Source organism: Scyliorhinus torazame, chromosome 1 (genome assembly GCF_047496885.1).
Source record: "Scyliorhinus torazame isolate Kashiwa2021f chromosome 1, sScyTor2.1, whole genome shotgun sequence".
NCBI classification, from domain to species: domain Eukaryota; kingdom Metazoa; phylum Chordata; class Chondrichthyes; order Carcharhiniformes; family Scyliorhinidae; genus Scyliorhinus; species Scyliorhinus torazame.
Genome location: NC_092707.1, coordinates 412804787 through 412821717, shown reverse-complemented (window position 1 = coordinate 412821717; position 16931 = coordinate 412804787). Strand labels below are relative to the sequence as shown.

The window sequence follows — 16931 nt, the reverse complement described above, 5'->3', positions numbered from 1 at the left end:
CCGTGGATATCTAAGGAAATAAGGGAGAGTATCAAATTGAAGGAAAAAACATACAAAGTAGCAAAGATCAGTGGGAGACTAGAGGACTGGGAAATCTTTAGGGGGCAACAGAAAGCTACTAAAAAAGCTATAAAGAAGAGTAAGATAGATTATGAGAGTAAACTTGCTCAGAATATAAAAACAGATAGTAAAAGTTTCTACAAATACATAAAACAAAAAAGAGTGTCTAAGGTAAATATTGGTCCTTTAGAGGATGAGAAGGGAGATTTAATAATGGGAGATGAGGAAATGGCTGAGGAACTGAACAGGTTTTTTGGGTCGGTCTTCACAGTGGAAGACATAAATAAAATGCCAGTGACTGATGGAAATGAGGCTATGACAGGTGAGGACCTTGAGAGGATTGATATCACCAAGGAGGTAGTGATGGGCAAGCTAATGGGGCTAAAGTTAGACAAGTCTCCTGGCCCTGATGCAATGCATCCCAGAGTGCTAAAAGAGATGGCTAGAGAAATTGCAAATGCACTAGTGATAATTTACCAAAATTCACTAGACTCTGGGGTGGTCCCGGCGGATTGGAAATTAGCAAACGTGACACCACTGTTTAAAAAAGGAGGTAGGCAGAAAGTGGGTAATTATAGGCCAGTGAGCTTAACTTAGGTAGTAGGGAAGATGCTGGAATCTATCATCAAGGAAGAAATAGCGAGGCATCTGGATGGAAATTGTCTCATTGGACAGACGCAGCATGGGTTCATAAAGGGGCAGGTCGTGCCTAACTAATTTAGTGGAATCTTTTGAGGACATTAACAGTGCGGTAGATAACGGGGAGCCAGTGGATGTGGTATATCTGGATTTCCAGAAAGCCTTTGACAAGGTGCCACACAAAAGGTTGTTGCATAAGTTAAAGATGCATGGCATTAAGGGGAAAGTAGTAGCATGGATAGAGGATTGGTTAATTAATAGAAAGCAAAGAGTGGGGATTAATGGGTGTTTCTCTGGTTGGCAATCAGTAGCTAGTGGTGTCCCTCAGGGATCAGTGTTGGGCCCACAACTGTTCACAATTTACATAGATGATTTGGAGTTGGGGACCAAGGGCAATGTGTCCAAGTTTGCAGACGACACTAAGATAAGTGGTAAAGCAAAAAGTGCAGAGGATACCGGAAGTCTGCAGAGGGATTTGGATAGGCTAAGTGAATGGGCTAGGGTCTGGCAGATGGAATACAATGTTGACAAATGTGAGGTTATCCATTTTGGTAGGAATGACAGCAAAAGGGATTATTCTTTATATGATAAAGTATTAAAACATGCTGCTGTGCAGAGAGACCTGGGTGTGCTAGTGCATGAGTCGCAGAAAGTTGGTTTTCAGGTGCAACAGGTGATTAAGGAGGCAAATGGAATTTTGTCCTTCATTGCTAGAGGGATGGAGTTTAAGACTAGGGAGGTTATGCTGCAATTGTATAAGGTGTTAGTGAGGTCACACCTGGAAGTATTGTGTTCAGTTTTGGTCTCCTTACTTGAGAAAGGACATACTGGCACTGGAGGGTGTGCAGAGGAGATTCACGAGGTAAATCCCAGAGCTGAAGGGGTTGGATTACGAGGAGAGGTTGAGTAGACTGGGACTGTACTCGTTGGAATTTAGAAGGATGAGGGGGGATCTTATAGAAACAGATAAGATTATGAAGGGAATAGATAGAATAGATGCGGGCAGGTTGTTTCCACTGGCGGGTGGAAGCAGAACTAGGGGGCATAGCCTCAAAATAAGGGGAAGTAGATTCAGGACTGAGTTTAGGAGGAACTTCTTCACCCAAAGTGTTGTGAATCTATGGAATTCCTTGCCCAGTGAAGCAGTAGAGGCTCCTTCATTAAATGTTTTTAAGATAAAGATAGATAGTTTTTTGAAGAATAAAGGGATTAAGGGTTATGGTGTTCGGGCCGGAAAGTGGAGCTGAGTTCACAAAAGATCAGCCATGATCTCATTGAATGGTGGAGCAGGCTCGAGGGGCCAAATGGCCTACTCCTGCTCCTAGTTCTTATGCTCTTATGAGAGTTGAGATGGGATTTTTAATTGTTTGAGTGGGAACAAAGATAGCAGTTAAGGGTTACTGTATTCACTGTATTGATTTGCATTGTTTACGTGGCGATTGTCAGCTATTTCCTGGTGTGATGTAAAATATAATTTAGTACTCTAAGTAGTCAAGTTTGTTTAATACACCATATCCCTATTTTTCCCCAAATCACTCCTGGTGTGAGGTGTCATTTCATCACAGTTTTACCAAATTAAGATCAAATATTGGGGTTCCTGTCCCGTATCTCATCCACTGTTTTCGTCTGGTCTGGGATTGTAACATCAGATCCTCAGCAATGGGGTTGACTGTTAATTGCTCGCAAGGGAAATTAGAGATTGGCAATAAATGCTGATCTTGCCAACAATGCCCACATCCCATAAACAAACAAAACAAACTATACACAATAACCGAGAGAAACTGAATTATTCTGTCAAAATTACGGGATTGTTATTTCCGAAGCACTATGAATCCGATGAGCAAACTAAGTCCTGCAAATCCCGTAAGAGTTCCCACAATAATCCAGACAAGCTTCGTCTTCTCAGCGTCAGCCGGGTCTGTGAAAGGAAATCACATGTTTACGGTTAAAGGACGGGGAATGGATTTGATTCTCGTCAGTCGGTGACATTTGAAATGGTAAAGTAGAGACATGAAAGCAGGTGGAATTCAGACTGAGCAGATATTTCTATCTGCTGGACACCTGGAATAACAATGTCAGTTTAAACTCAGATCAATTTGATTTATTGATAATGCGGCAGGCCAATCTTATATCACACACTGACCACTTGCTGGCCATTCTGGCTGACTTGGTAACAGTGCAGCAAAGTTCCACAGATGGAAAGAAAACCACCAACAGATCCCCAGTGAGTTCCGTTCTGTATCCTCCTCCGTCCACACCAACATTACACTGTAGGGGAGTGACTTTTGGATAGGTGGTGTGTATTGTGTGACCGACACCACTAATGTGACCAGGCGATCCGTATAAACAAGATGAAGTTTGTTTTTAAACATGGAGGAGTTGAGTTGAGGAAAGGCAGAGCAATGGGGACTGAGATGAAGGTAAAGTTCTCTATATTGGAAGAGGAAATGTCAATGACACATCAGTTAGCAAGATGGAGTTTGTCTAAAAGATTGTGATTGCAAAATTAACAAGGAAGAATGTAGAGAGTTTTAGATTAATGGAACACCCTCCAAAGAGAATTAACCTATTCAAAAAAGTGACTTAAATGTGTGAGTGGGATTGGGACTAAAGTTAAGAGTAATTGTGTTGATTCAGGTCATTGCCAATGTTGGCTGTGATGGGCAGCGTGCCAGGCTGAAAGGGAGCTAATGGGATGGGTTTTGTTTAGTTTATTCCCTCGAATTACTGACTGGGGTGAACTCTCCTGCTCTTCTTAAGCTACTGTCATGTGGCCTCCTGCATCTCCCAGAGAGAGCGGACAAGGGCTTGGTTTAAAGTCTCGTCTGATCATCCTCTGATAGAATTGTTCCGAATTCTCAATCATTTTGCTGAAGCAAATTGAGACAAACTATTCCGACTTGTGATATTCATTCTTCAACACGACAAAGATGATATTATCGGGCCATTATCACATTGTTATTTAGGGAGCTTGCTGTGCACAAATTGGCCGATACATTTCCTACATTTAAATAGGGCCCAAGCTTTACAAAGGGTTTAATTGGTTGTAAAGCACTTTGGGACAACTGGAGATGTCAGTAAAGGTCCGTATGGCTTGGATTTTATGGATGGTGAGAGTTCCTTGCTCATCATTCGGAGAGTCGGCGGGGACGACTCGACAACATTGCTGCCATTTCCTGCTCAAATGAACTCCGGTCCGCATTTGGAAAGAAGTCCCAGTCCCTCCATGCACAGCGCTACAGTGGCTGTAAGAGGTACTGCAGCACTGTGCCTGAGACAATGTTCCAGGAACTGCATTGATGGTAAGTAGCAGTGTTCCCAGAAAGGGGCAGTCCAGTGGCGATTTTGGAGTTTTTAAATGTAAACCTCCAAGATTTATTGAGAAGAAAAGAAAATTTAACCACACACAATTACAATTGCACAGTTAAAATTGATTTCACAATATGTTCCCCCAAAAGACTCCCTAATTGATCAGACTCATAAATAAAATTCTTCCAGGCAATACTCCCTAATATATGTTTAAATATCAAAATCCAGTTAATATTAACCGAGGCACAACTGCTGTAACTTGACTAAAAGTATCCCACATGACCTCTCAAACCACGTTGCACTCAAATGTGAAAATCAAAGACCTTCAGAAACTGCTTTTCACAGTCCAATACATTTCCAGACTGCCTGGATGGTTGATTCAAACATCACCTACTCCCAGCCCAGAGCTGTTTCCAAGGGATCTTTCCCCAACAGCCAATCCCCAACCAGTTCAACAGCTCTCCTCACATATCCTTTTCCCTTTCATCTTCAATTCCAGTGTGTTCACTCTGTATGGACATTGTGGGCAATTCCCTTTGTCAGAGCAGAGCAGCAGGAGTAGGCCATTCAGCCCCTCGAGCCCTCTGTGTTATTCAACTGGGCTATGGCTGAGTGTTGACCTCAGCACCATTTTCCCTCACTATCCCCATAACCCTCAATATCATTGGCACCTAGAAATCCATCAATCAGTATGTCCTGCACTAGATTATGTGCTCGAGTCTGTGAAGTTGGAAAATGTAACTTGTCCTTACTTATTACAGTGAGCTGGGTTCCATTCCAATCGATATCTCCCCTCACTTCACAATAGTAGATGGCAGCGTCACTGGGCTGAATGTTGCTGATTGTCAGAATGAAGCTGTTACTGGACATGTTTCGAGAAGACTGGAAACGCTCGGAGAAGCCAGGACCCCATCGTGTGTTGTTCAGTATCTCATCTGTTAAAATCCACTCGATGTAAGCTGGTTGTTGTCGGTACCAATGAACATCAGAATGTGTCACAGCGGCGTTATACAGGACGCACTGTAACCGTGCACTCTGACCCTGTCTGATAGATTCTGGGGCAGGAGACTGGATAACCACTGGGGCATCTGCACCTTTGGAGAAACAATATTCATAATTTAAAAGAGTATTTTGAATTTACAAAGTACCTATGGTAGTTAACCATAGAATCGTTGGTGCCTCACGGCGCCGAGGTCCCAGGTGCGATCCCAGCTTTGGGTCACTGTCCGTGTGGAGTTTGTACATTCTCCCCGTGTCTGCGTGGGTTTCACCCCCACAACCCAAAGATGTGCAGGGTAGGTGGATTGGCCACGCCAAATTGGCCCTTAATTGGAAAAAATGAATTGGGTACTTGAAATTGTAAAAAAAAACACAGAATCACTGCAGTGGAGAAAGAGGCCATTCAGCCCATCCAGTCTGCACAAACCCTCTGGAAGAGCACCCTTCCTCGGACACTCCCCCACCATCCAAACAAAATCCTTAAATTGGCACCAATACCCATTTGAAGACCGCATTCCACCACCAGCATCAGGAGGGGGTCTCCCCATTTGGATAAAAACGAACCCACTTTGTGTTTCTAATGGTGACCTGGGGGAGTTCCTCATTGTCAAGTACTGGTTGCCATGACATCAGGAAGGGGGCCGGGGGCCTGTGAAGAGCTACCACCCTGTCCAGGTTGCTAACCCCTCTTCCCACAATCTTAACCTATGACCCCAAACCCTCCCACAATCACCTTTCTCCGACTCCCTCAGCCTGAGCTTGTTGTGGGCCACTGGTTTGACTGGTGTTTGCAATGTGCAGCTCCCTGTCACAGGCACCATGGCCATGTGGAAGGCCCACCGATGTCTATGTATGTGCCTGATCCTTCACAAAGGAAGCAACATGAGCCTTTCCCTGGATCTCAGGCCAGTGAGTGAGAGACCCCATCACCTGTATCAAGAAGCGGGCTTTGTGTCCAAAATATTGTGAACATTTGAGACTTCTGAGAACCACAAGACAGAATATGTGGTGAAGATTAATGAGACTCATGGAAACTGTACTTACTGGTTACATTCAGCTGCGTTCCATTCCCACTGATATCTCCCCACACTGAGCAGTAATAGACGGCAGTGTCACTGGGCTGCACGTTGCTGATTGTCAGGATGAAGCTGTTGGAGTCCATGTGTCTGGAAGGCAGGAAACGCTCAGAGAAACCTGAATCCCGGTCTACATAATTCTTTGCATCAAGTGCTAAAATCTTCTCCCTCTCTTCCCCTGGCAGCTCCCGGTACCAAGAAACTTTTGTGTATCTCACTGCGGCGTTCTGCATGGAGCAGTGGAACCGTGCAGTCTGACCCTCTGGGACACGTTCCACACTCGGAGACTGGATAAGGACTGGAGGTATCTTACCTTTAAGAGAAAAATATCAACAATTTATAAACAGGTGCTGAGGTTGCAGTCTGGGCTGATTCTCCGCTTCCCCAGCCGCGTGTTTCTCGGTGGCGCGCTGTTCCCAGGCAGCGCGATTCTGCCTTCCCGCTTGTCAATGGGATTTCCATTGAAGCCACGCCACAGGGAAAGCCCCGGGCGAGGGGGCACTGCCGGCAGCAATCGCAACGGCCAGAGAATTGCAGCCTTTCTTTCTGCTTTTAGTAGAAGTGCCACCCTCCGATCAGAGACTCGGGGGTCCTCGATCACAGGGTCAGACCCATTATTGACCTGTCAATCCCTCCATGCTCACATAATCCAATGGAGCTTCCCAAAAAGAAATGTGGCGGGATTCTCCACTCCCGCGCCGAAGTGCCCACGCCGACGTGAACACCGTCGAGGTTCACGACGGCGGGAAACTGCACCGATCAGGACCGATTCAGGGCCCGATAATGGGCTAGGAGCGGGGCCGCGTCATCTACACGCGCCAGGCCTTGTCACCGCGTAAAGGCGTCGCCGCATACATGACGCGGCCGGCGCCGCATAACTGGCGTCCCCCGCGCATGCGTGGTTGCCGTCCTCTCCGAGTCCGCCCCGCAACAGGATGGCGGACGGATCTTGCGGGGCCGCGGAAGGAGGGAGGTCCTCCTTCAGAGAGGATGGCCCGACGATCGGTGGGCACCGATCGCGGTCCATCCTACATTTGAGGTACCCCCCGGTGCAGGATCTCCCCTCCCTCACCCCACAGGCCGCACCCCCCAGGGTTCCCGTGCTGTCCCCGATGGCAGCGACCAGGTGTGGACGGGGAACCCGCCGTTTCGGCCTGGCCGCTCGCCCCATCCGGGCCTGAGAATAGCGGGGGTGCCGGAGAATCGCCATTTTGGGTGTCTCTGGCGATTCTCCGGCCTGCGGCCCGCGGATCTCGACGGGGCCAATCCCACCGCTTGGAAGAATCGGGGGAGGGCGTCGGACCGGCGTCGCGGGAAATTTTGGTGGCCCAGACAATTCTCCCAACCGTTGCGGGAGTGGAGAATCTCGCCCATGATGTGGGGGTGTGGCTGCCTCTACAGCCACCCGCTGAGTTCCCATCACCTCCACAAGATTCCACCCATTGTCCCGGCCGCACTGAAGCCGCCAGTTAATGTGTTCCTCACTCACATTCAAAGTCTGGGGCAACTATTTTGTGGCCCTTGTCCTATTAGCTGAAGGAGTTGCTCAATTCAAGAACAAACCTTTGTTTCTTTAGTCCACATTCCAGCAATTCTCATTGATGATTGGAAAGTGAGCATTGAGCTGCTCAATAGTTTAATAAATCATTGTCGATGCCACCAATCTGTGTGGCCAGGACTGCAGGGAACAAAGCTCAGGAAGAGTTCCCACCTCCGGGAGGGGAGGGCAAAGACAGCAAGCTGGAAAATCTCACACACTTGATGGCCCACACCCTGTGATTCTAAAAGAGATCGATGCAGATTTAGAGAATGCACTCGTTACAAATTTCCCAAATTCCTTCATTTTAGGAACAATCCACGGGGACATCGGCCGGGATTCTCGCTCCGGGCCGCTGAGATCGGGAAACTCGCTGGGATCGGCGCGGGCGACAGACCCGTTCCCATTCTCTACCCTCCCCCCACCCCCGTGCTGTGCTACCCCCCCCCCTCCCCCCCCCCCCTGCAACCTGAAACCTTCTTCCTCACTATTAACCACCAGCTCAATATTTGTGTCTTTCACAAATTTGCTGGGCGCGATTCTCCACTCCCACGCCGGTTGGGAGAATCGCCTGGGCCACCAAAGTTTCCGGGGACGCCGGTCCGACTCCCTCCTGCGATTCTCCCAAGCGGTGGGATCGGCCCCGTCGAGGTCCGCAGGCCGGAGAATCGCCGGAGACACCGAAAATGGCGATTCTCCGGCACCCCTGCTATTCTGAGGCCCGGATGGGCCGAGCGGCCAGGCTAAAACAGCGGGTTCCCCCCGGCGCCGTTCACACCTGGTCGCTCCCGTCGTGAGCGGTGCGTGAACACTGGGGGGGGCGGCCTGTGGGGGGGCGAGGGGGGGATCCTGCACCGGGCTTTACCTGAAATGTGGTGTGGCCCGTGATCGGTGCCCACCGATCATCGAGCCGTCGTCTCGGAAGGAGGACCTCCTTCCTTCCGCGGCCCCACAAGAGCCGTCGCCCATCTTCTTGCGTGCGGACCTAGAGTGGACGGCAACCACGCATGCGTGGATGACGCCCGTTATGCGGCGCTGGCCGCGTCATCTATGCGGCGCCGCTTTTACGCGGGCGACAAGACCTGGCGCGTCTACATGACGCGGCCCCGATCCTGGCTCATTGTCAGGGCCCAAATCGGTCGGGACCGGGGTCGTTCTGCGCCGTCGTGAACCTCAACGGCGTTCACGGCGGCACGGCCACTTCGGCGTGGGAGTGGAGAATCGCGCCCAGTACTGATCCTCCCTCCACATTCTCATCTGTATCAAACTTCAGCAACATCTCTCTCTTTTCATCAAGATTCAAGTTCTGGGCGGTCAAGTCACTGTTTTTAAACTCAGTCTTTGTGCAATAACACTATTTGGAATAAAAGTAATAAAGCATCGACATTACTCACTGGTTACATTCAGCCGGGTTCCATTCCCAAAGACTATTCCCCAAATCGAACAGACGTAGACAGTGGAGTCACCGTGCTTCACATCTCTGACTGTCAGAATGTAGCTGTTACCGGGAACATCTCTGGAAGGCTGAAACCGATCAGACAGACCTCCCACCCGGGAAACTTCGCCATTTGCATCATGGCTCAATATCAATTCCTTACTTTGTGAGCGGTACCAATTTACAGTGTATTTATCCACAGTGTAATCTACATTCTTGCTCTGTAAGTCACACAGAAACGTCACTGTTTCACCCTCAGGCACTTTCACAACGTGAGGAGATTGGATAAGAACCAACCCTGTCACATGACCTGTGAACAGAAAATAACTGAAGATCAGAACAAATAAGAAAATACAGAATAGAAGCTGAAACACAAGTTATTATAACATCCCGTGTAGATCAGGAATTAATATTGTGCATTGTCATCAGTAACTTGTAGCCCAGTTGCTTTATCCACACCCTGAACTTCACTGTCTCACATCGCACTGTACTGACCAATAATGTCAGCCCAGCATTTTGTGCTCAAAGCCTCGCGTCTCAAGTGGGATTTGAACTGAGCCAAGATGGACACAGTGGGGAGGATTTGAGGGATAGAACGATGTCCTGGAGGTGGGTCAGATTGACCAAATGTGTGCTGGAGTTATGAATGGCTGCTTGCAGGCCTTAGAGCCAGGAACAGAATGTATTCAGCCAGGAGCAGTGCAGTTTCCTCTGTTAAGCGTGGTCCAAGTTTAAATTATTGATATAAATGGTAAACAAGAGTCATCCCAGCACAGAACATTGTCGAGCTCCAATTCCCGTCTTCTCTCATTCATTTGTTTATTACCTTATCAAAGGAAATCTAAATATATTACATCTACAAGTTTACCTATGTCTACTCTCTTAGCTCTTCAAAGAATTCTGTTCAGTGGCATGGTAACACAGAGGTTAGCACTACTGCCTCACAGCACCAGGGACCCAGGTTCAATTTTGGCCTCGGGTGACTGTCTGTATGGAGTTTGCATCATCTCCCCGTGTCTGTGTGGGTTTCCTCCGGGTGCTCCGGTTTCCTCCCACAGTATAATGATATACAGGTTAAATAGATTGGCCATGGAAAATTGTCCCTTAGTGTTCGGTTACGGGGATAGGGTGGGGGCCTGACCCTGTGTCATGTGCTCTTTCAGAGGGTCGGTGCAGGCTGGATGGGCTGAATGGCCTCCTTCTGCACTGTGGGGATTCTCTGAGTCTATGAATTGATTTGGTCAAGAATGACACGTCCATTTCAAGTCCATGTTGACTATTCATTCTTCTGTTTGTTTTTTAGAGTCTAGATTTTTTTAGTGGTAATTTCATTATGTTTCATACAACTTATGTGATACCAAATTGTCTATAATTCCCAGGACATGTTATATTTCCTTTCTTAAGTGCAACATTTCTCTTAATTTTATTTTAATTGAGATTTCTAATCACATTGTTGGATGTCATTTCCTGTCTGACTTCACTCTCTTTCCTGGCTTCTTGTGGTTTCACATCAAGGATCCTATCAGAAGCTGAGAAAGATAAAATCCAAAAGTCTATGAAAATTGATAAAATAATCATCTCCCATTGGGCACGATGGGTAAACTGATCTCCTGACCCAACGATCGTCCAACAATCAAACTGGATCTCGAGAATTTCTGACCCCTTTGAGTTCCCAACGCCCCCTGCAGCCTGCGGCAATGTGACTGGAGTTAGGAGCCTCAACGCAAGAGGCAGGGTTCTGACCCTCTGGTGGGCAGAACATTCCAAGGTGGCTTTCTGAGATTGTCAACTCTGCTGAGGCACCGAGTGGGACCTCTTCACATCCCCCTCAACATCACCACAGGATTCCCATTGGGAAGCTCGGATCACTCACACTAATTAGATCAGGAAACATGCTCACAAAATTCCTGACTGAAGCATTGAGGCAGAAAAATGCCTGGAGTTGTGTCAGAGTCACTTCAGCCTTCAGCATCTGTACATTAAACATCCTCCTCAGTGTGCTGACCCCCTCAGCTATCCCTACACCTCCCATTCCCAGTCACACAGCCAGCAGTAAATAGGGGCACACAAGTTTGGGGGAAAGGCTTCAATAGGGTGACAGTTCCTATGAGACGGATCAGGCTCCTCACGGACATGAAAGTGGTCTGGAGGATTCTGGGATGATAATTCAGGAGCAGTTTATGAATGGTGGATTTGAGGAAGAAATCCGCTGGCAAATTAATTCCCTCCATTTAACATTCCAGGACGGAAAATAATCCAATGAAAATCATCCCGCAAATCAGGAGAAATGGGAATTAAAGAATTAACGAGGTTTTGTTAATTTTTAAATCAAATTTAGAGTACCCAAGGAGCAATTTGGAATGGACAATCCACCTACCCTGCACATCTTTGAGTTGTGGGGGTGAAACCCACGCAGACACGGGGAGAATGAGCAAACTCCACACAGACAGTGACCCGGGGCCGGGTTTTAACCCAGGTCCTCGGCTCCCTAGGCAGCAGTGCTACGCACTGTGCCACCGTGCCGCCCAACGATGTTTTGAACATGAAGAGTGAGACAATTGTGTCTGTGGATTGCCGGCCGCTCGAGTTTCAGAGTGGGATCACTGAGCTGGGGGCTCAGTGTTGTCTCTGACGCTGTATTTTCCCATTGAACCATGAGAACCCCAAACTATCCCAACTCTTAAACAGGAAAATCTGACGAAAACACACAACACCCCCAATAACCAGAAAATCAACTCAAAAACATAACGATGTGCAAGCAGCCCCAGGTTACTTACCCACCGCCATACAGAGGGTGAGAGTCAGAGCAGAGAGAGCTGGGCAAAACATTCCAAACAATGTCCTTTTGCAAACACACAATTCTTGTTTCTTTCACACACTCTTCTATTCGATGTTGCTGTGAAAGATTCCGGGATGTCTCAATATTACTTCCTATGTTTACTTCTAGAGGTGTGACAGCACGGTGACATTGAGGTTATGACTGCTGCCACACAGCGCCAGTCACCCGGGTGAGCAATGCTGCCTCACAGTGCCAGGGACCCGGGTCAGCTGCTATCTCACAGTGCCATGGGCCCGGGTCAGCACGGCTGTCTCAGTGCCATGGACCCGGGTCTGCACAGCTGTCTCATAGTGCCAGGGACCCGGGTCAGCACAGCTGTCCCACAGCGCCAGGGACACAAGTTCAATTCCAGTCTTGGGTGACTGTGTGGAATTTGTACATTCTCCCCGTGTCTGCATGGGTTTCCTCCGGGTGCTCCGGTTTCATTCCACAGAGAAAAGATGCACAGGTTAGGTGGATTGGTCATGCTGAATTGTCCCTCAGTGTCCAAGGCTATGCAGGTTAGGTGTATTGGCCATGCTAAATTGTCCCTCAGTGTCTAAAGATGTGCAGGGTAGGTGGATTGGTCATGCTAAATTGCCCGTACTATTCAAAAGCTTACATGGTGACATGGGGATAGAAGTTGGGCGGCACGGTAGCATAGTGGGTAGCACTGTTGCTTCATAGCTCCAGGGTCCCAGGTTTGGGTCACTGTCTGTGCGGAGTCTGCACGTTTTCCCCCGTGTCTGCGTGGGTTTCCTCCGGGTGCTCCGGTTTCCTCCCACAAGCCGCGAAAGACGTGTTGTTGGTGAATTGGTCATTCTGAATTCTCCCTCTGTGTACCTGGACAGGCTCCGGAATGTGGTGACTAGTGTTAACGTAAGCCTACCTGGGACAATAAAGATTATTAAAAAACAAAATTAAGTGTGGAGGAGTGGGCCTTGGCGGGGGGCCCGTTCACAGGGTCAGTATAGACTCAATGGGCCCAATGGCCTCCTCCTGCACTGTCGGGAATGTTTCTGTGATTCTCTGATTCATTCCCATGGAACAGATTGGGTTAGTGAGGGACATTAAAGTAGTTTTGGGGATGATAATTTAGGGGCCCCTGCAGCAGACTTCAGCAAGGTTCACCCTGCGTCTCCACAGATACTCGGAGAGCTCGTCAGTACTGAGCAGTGGAAATGGTTCCATTTTATTCTATAGAAAATGGTCTCGATCCCCTCACTCTGATGGTGTTTTTAAAAAATAAATTTTGAGAACCCAATTCATTTTTTCCAATAAAGGGGCAATTTTGTGTGGCCAATCCACCTACCCTGCACATCATTGGGTTGTGGGGGCGAAACCCACGCAAACACAGGGAGAATGTGCAAACTCCACACGGACAGTGACCCAGAGCCGGGATTGAACCTGGGACCTCGGCAACGTGCTAACTACTGCGCCACCGTGCTGCCCTCCTGATTCCAGGGATGGCAGGACTGACCTATGAGGAGAGATTGATTAGGTTAGGATTGTTTTCGCTGGAGTTCAGACGAATGAGGGAGGATTTCATAGAGACTCATAAAATTCTATTTATCTAATTCTAGTCGCCGTAAATGCCACCTTATTGATCGAGATCGTAACTCCTCTGAACCTTGAATGAAAATTTGAATGGAACCTCTGCCCCTCCCACCCTTTCCTCAGTCTCGTCTGATCCCTAATTGGCAAATATGTCTCCTGCAAGAAGACTACTTCTGCGCGGAGATTCCGCAAATGAGTAAACACCCGAGACCTTTTAACCCGACCATTACCCCCTCACCTTCCCTTTCTGTGGTCCACCTTGAACTTGAACACAAGGAAGTGCGTGACAATGAGCTACCTGTGAACCACTGACCCGAGAATACAGGAAGAATGAATAGAATTGTACATTTGCAAAAGGACTTTGTTTGGAATGTTTTGCCCAGCTCTCTCTGCTCTGACTCTCACCCTCTGTATGGCGGTGGGTAAGTAACCTGGGGCTGCTTGCACATCGTTATGTTTTTGAGTTGATTTTCTGGATATTGGGGGTGATGTGTATTTTTAGTCAGATTTTCCTGTTTAAGAGTTGGGATAGTTTGGGGTTCTCATGGTTCAATGGGAAAATACAGCGTCAGAGACAACACTGAGCCTCCAGCTCAGTGATCCCACTCTGAAACTCCAGCGGGCGGCAATCTACAGACACAATTGTCTCTGTCTTCATGTTCAAAACATCACATTGTCCCGGTTCAGTGACGAGGAACAGTTATTGAAAAGAGTTATTGGAAGACTAATGCCACCTGTGGGATTACTCCCCACAGTGAGGTCAACACCATCAGGGTGAGGGACAGCACGGTATCACAGTGGGTTAGCACTGTTGCCTGACGGCGCCAAGGACCCGGGTTCGATCCCGACTCTGGGTCACTGTCCGTGTGGAGTTTGTACATTCTCCCTGTGTTTGTGTGGGTTTTAAAAGTTTATTTGAAAAAAACTCCCTGGAATCAGTCTGGTAAACCTTTACTGCTCACCCTCGAGAGCAAGAACATCCTTCCTCAGAAAAGGAGGCCAAAACTACACAACATTTAATAAATGTTTCATTAAAGTTTTCCAATGAACGTTTTACATAACAAAAATAGGAATACAGATAGTAATAAACAATAACAAGAAACATATCCCAAAGTTTACAGTGAAACTACTCACACAACAGAATTTTTTTTAAAAAACAGAACAAGGTGGGTTTTGTCTCCATGCCCAACTCACATTGTATCAACAGTACCCCCACCTGAACCCCCCGCCCCTCCCCCCCAGGATGCTGCTGCTGCTGACACTTACGGCTCCCCTCGAAAGTCAAGGAAAGGTTGCCACCGCCGGGAGAACCCCATCAAGGACCCTCTCAAGGTGAACTTTATTCGCTCCACGCTGAGGAACCCCGCCATATCGCTAACCCAGGTCTCCACACCCGGGGGATTCGAGTCCCTCCACATGAGCAAGATCCGTCACCGGGCTACCAGGGAGGCAAAGGCCAGTACCTCGGCCTCTTTCGCTTCCTGCACTCCCGGATCCTCCGACACCCCAAATATCGCTACTGTTGGACTCGCCTTCACCCGAGTGTTCAAAATCCTGGGCATCACCCTCGCAAACCCCTGCCAGAGTTCTTTAAGTGCCGGGCATGCCCAAAACATATGGGCACGGTTCACCGGACTCCCTGCACATCTCGAGCAACTGTCCTCCATTCCAAAAAACTTACTCATTCTTCCCGCCTTTATATGCGCCCGATGCACCACCTTAAACTGGATTAATCCGAGCCTGGTACATGATGAGGAGGAGTTCACCCTGCTCAGCGCGCCGGCCCATAGACCCTCCTCCAGCTCCTCACACAGCTCCTCCTCCCACTTGCCCTTCAAATCCTCCTCTGAGGCTTCATCCACCTCCTGCAGCTCCTGATATATGTCCGACACCTTCCCCTCCCCTACCCAGATGCCAGACACCGCCCTGTCCTGGATCCTACGAGCGGGTAGCAGCGGAAATGTCCCCACCTGTTTTCTAAGAAAGTCTTGAACCTGTAGGTACCTGAACGCATTCCCCGGGGGCAGGCCGAACTTCTCCTCCAGCACCTGCATGCTAGGGAAAGTCCCATCTATAAACAGGTCCCCCATCCTCCTAATACCTGCCCTATACCAGCCTTGGTATCCCCCATCCAACCCACCCAGAGCAAATCTGTGGTTATTCCATATCGGGGTCCACACCGAGGCCCCCTCCTCTCCCCTGTGTCTCCTCCACTGCTCCCAGATCCTTATTGCTGCTGTCACCGCCGGACTAGTGGTGTATCGCGCCGGCGAGAACGGCAGCGGAGCCGTAACAAGTGCCCCTAGACTGGTGCCTCTACACGACACCACCTCCAACCGCCCCCACGCCGCCCCCTCCTCCATCATCCATTTCCTGATCATGGCCACATTGGCCGCCCAGTAATAACTGCAGAAGTTCGGCAGAGCCAGTCCACCCAACCCCCCCCCCCCCCCCCCCACTCCGCCCCGGCTACGCTCCAAGAATACCCTTGTGACTCGCGGGGTTTTATTCACCCACACAAATCCCGTCACAATCCTATTCATCCGCTTAAAGAAGGACTTGGGGATGAAAATGGGGAAGCACTGAAATACGAAGAGGAACCTGGGGAGAACGGTCATCTTCACAGTCTGCACCCATCTCGCCAAGGAAAGTGGGAGCATATCCCACCTTGTAAACTCTCCCTCCATCTGCTCCACTAGCCGGGTTAAGTTGAGACTGTGCAGGGCATCCCAGTTCCTGGCCACTTGTATCCCCAAGGACCGAAAGCTCCTCTCCACTAACCTGAGCGGGAGCTCCCTCAGTCTCTCCTCCTGGCCCCTACCATGGACCACGAACAGCTCACTCTTCCCCACGTTCAACTTACACCCCGAGAACCTCCCGAAGTCCCCCAGGATCCGCATGACATCCCCCATCCCCTCTAACGGGTCCGAAATATACAACAGCAGGTCATCCACGTAGAGGGAGACCCGGTGCTCCTCCCCTCCAGGCACCAGCACCCTCTAAACCCCCAAAGTCCTGAGCGCGATGGCCAATGGCTCAATTGCCGGGACAAACAGCAATGGGGACAGGGGACACCCCTGTCTCGTCCCCCGGTGCAGACTGAAATATTCCGACCTTAGCCGGGTTGTGGACACACTCGCTGCAGGGGCCTGATACAGCAGCTTGACACACCCTATAAATCCCTCCCCAAATCCAAACCTGCCTAGTGCGTCCCACAGATACTCCCACTCCACCCTGTCAAAGGCCTTCTCCGCGTCCATCGCAGCCACCACCTCCACCTCCCCCCATCCCCAAGCCATCATGATAATATTCAGGAACCTCCTCACATTCACGTTCAGCTGCCTGCCCTTAACAAACCCCGTCTGGTCCTCCCCAATCACTCCCGGGACACAATCCTCTATTCTGGTGGCCAGAATTTTTGCCAACAGCTTGGCCCCCACGTTCAGGAGCGATCTCGGCCTGTAGGACCCACACTGAAGCGGATCCTTCTGCTTCTTCAGG

The 16931-nt window shown here is 49.1% G+C and overlaps 1 long non-coding RNA gene across 1 annotated transcript; it reads right to left on the bottom strand.

The window, feature by feature from the left end:
* Positions 1 to 2485: 2485 nt before the first annotated feature.
* Positions 2486 to 5054, bottom strand: LOC140411468 (uncharacterized). The gene is made up of 2 exons (XR_011940851.1): positions 4761 to 5054; positions 2486 to 2617 (listed from the first exon to the last, which is right to left on the bottom strand). It is a non-coding gene; the product is annotated as an uncharacterized lncRNA (long non-coding RNA).
* Positions 5055 to 16931: the final 11877 nt, after the last annotated feature.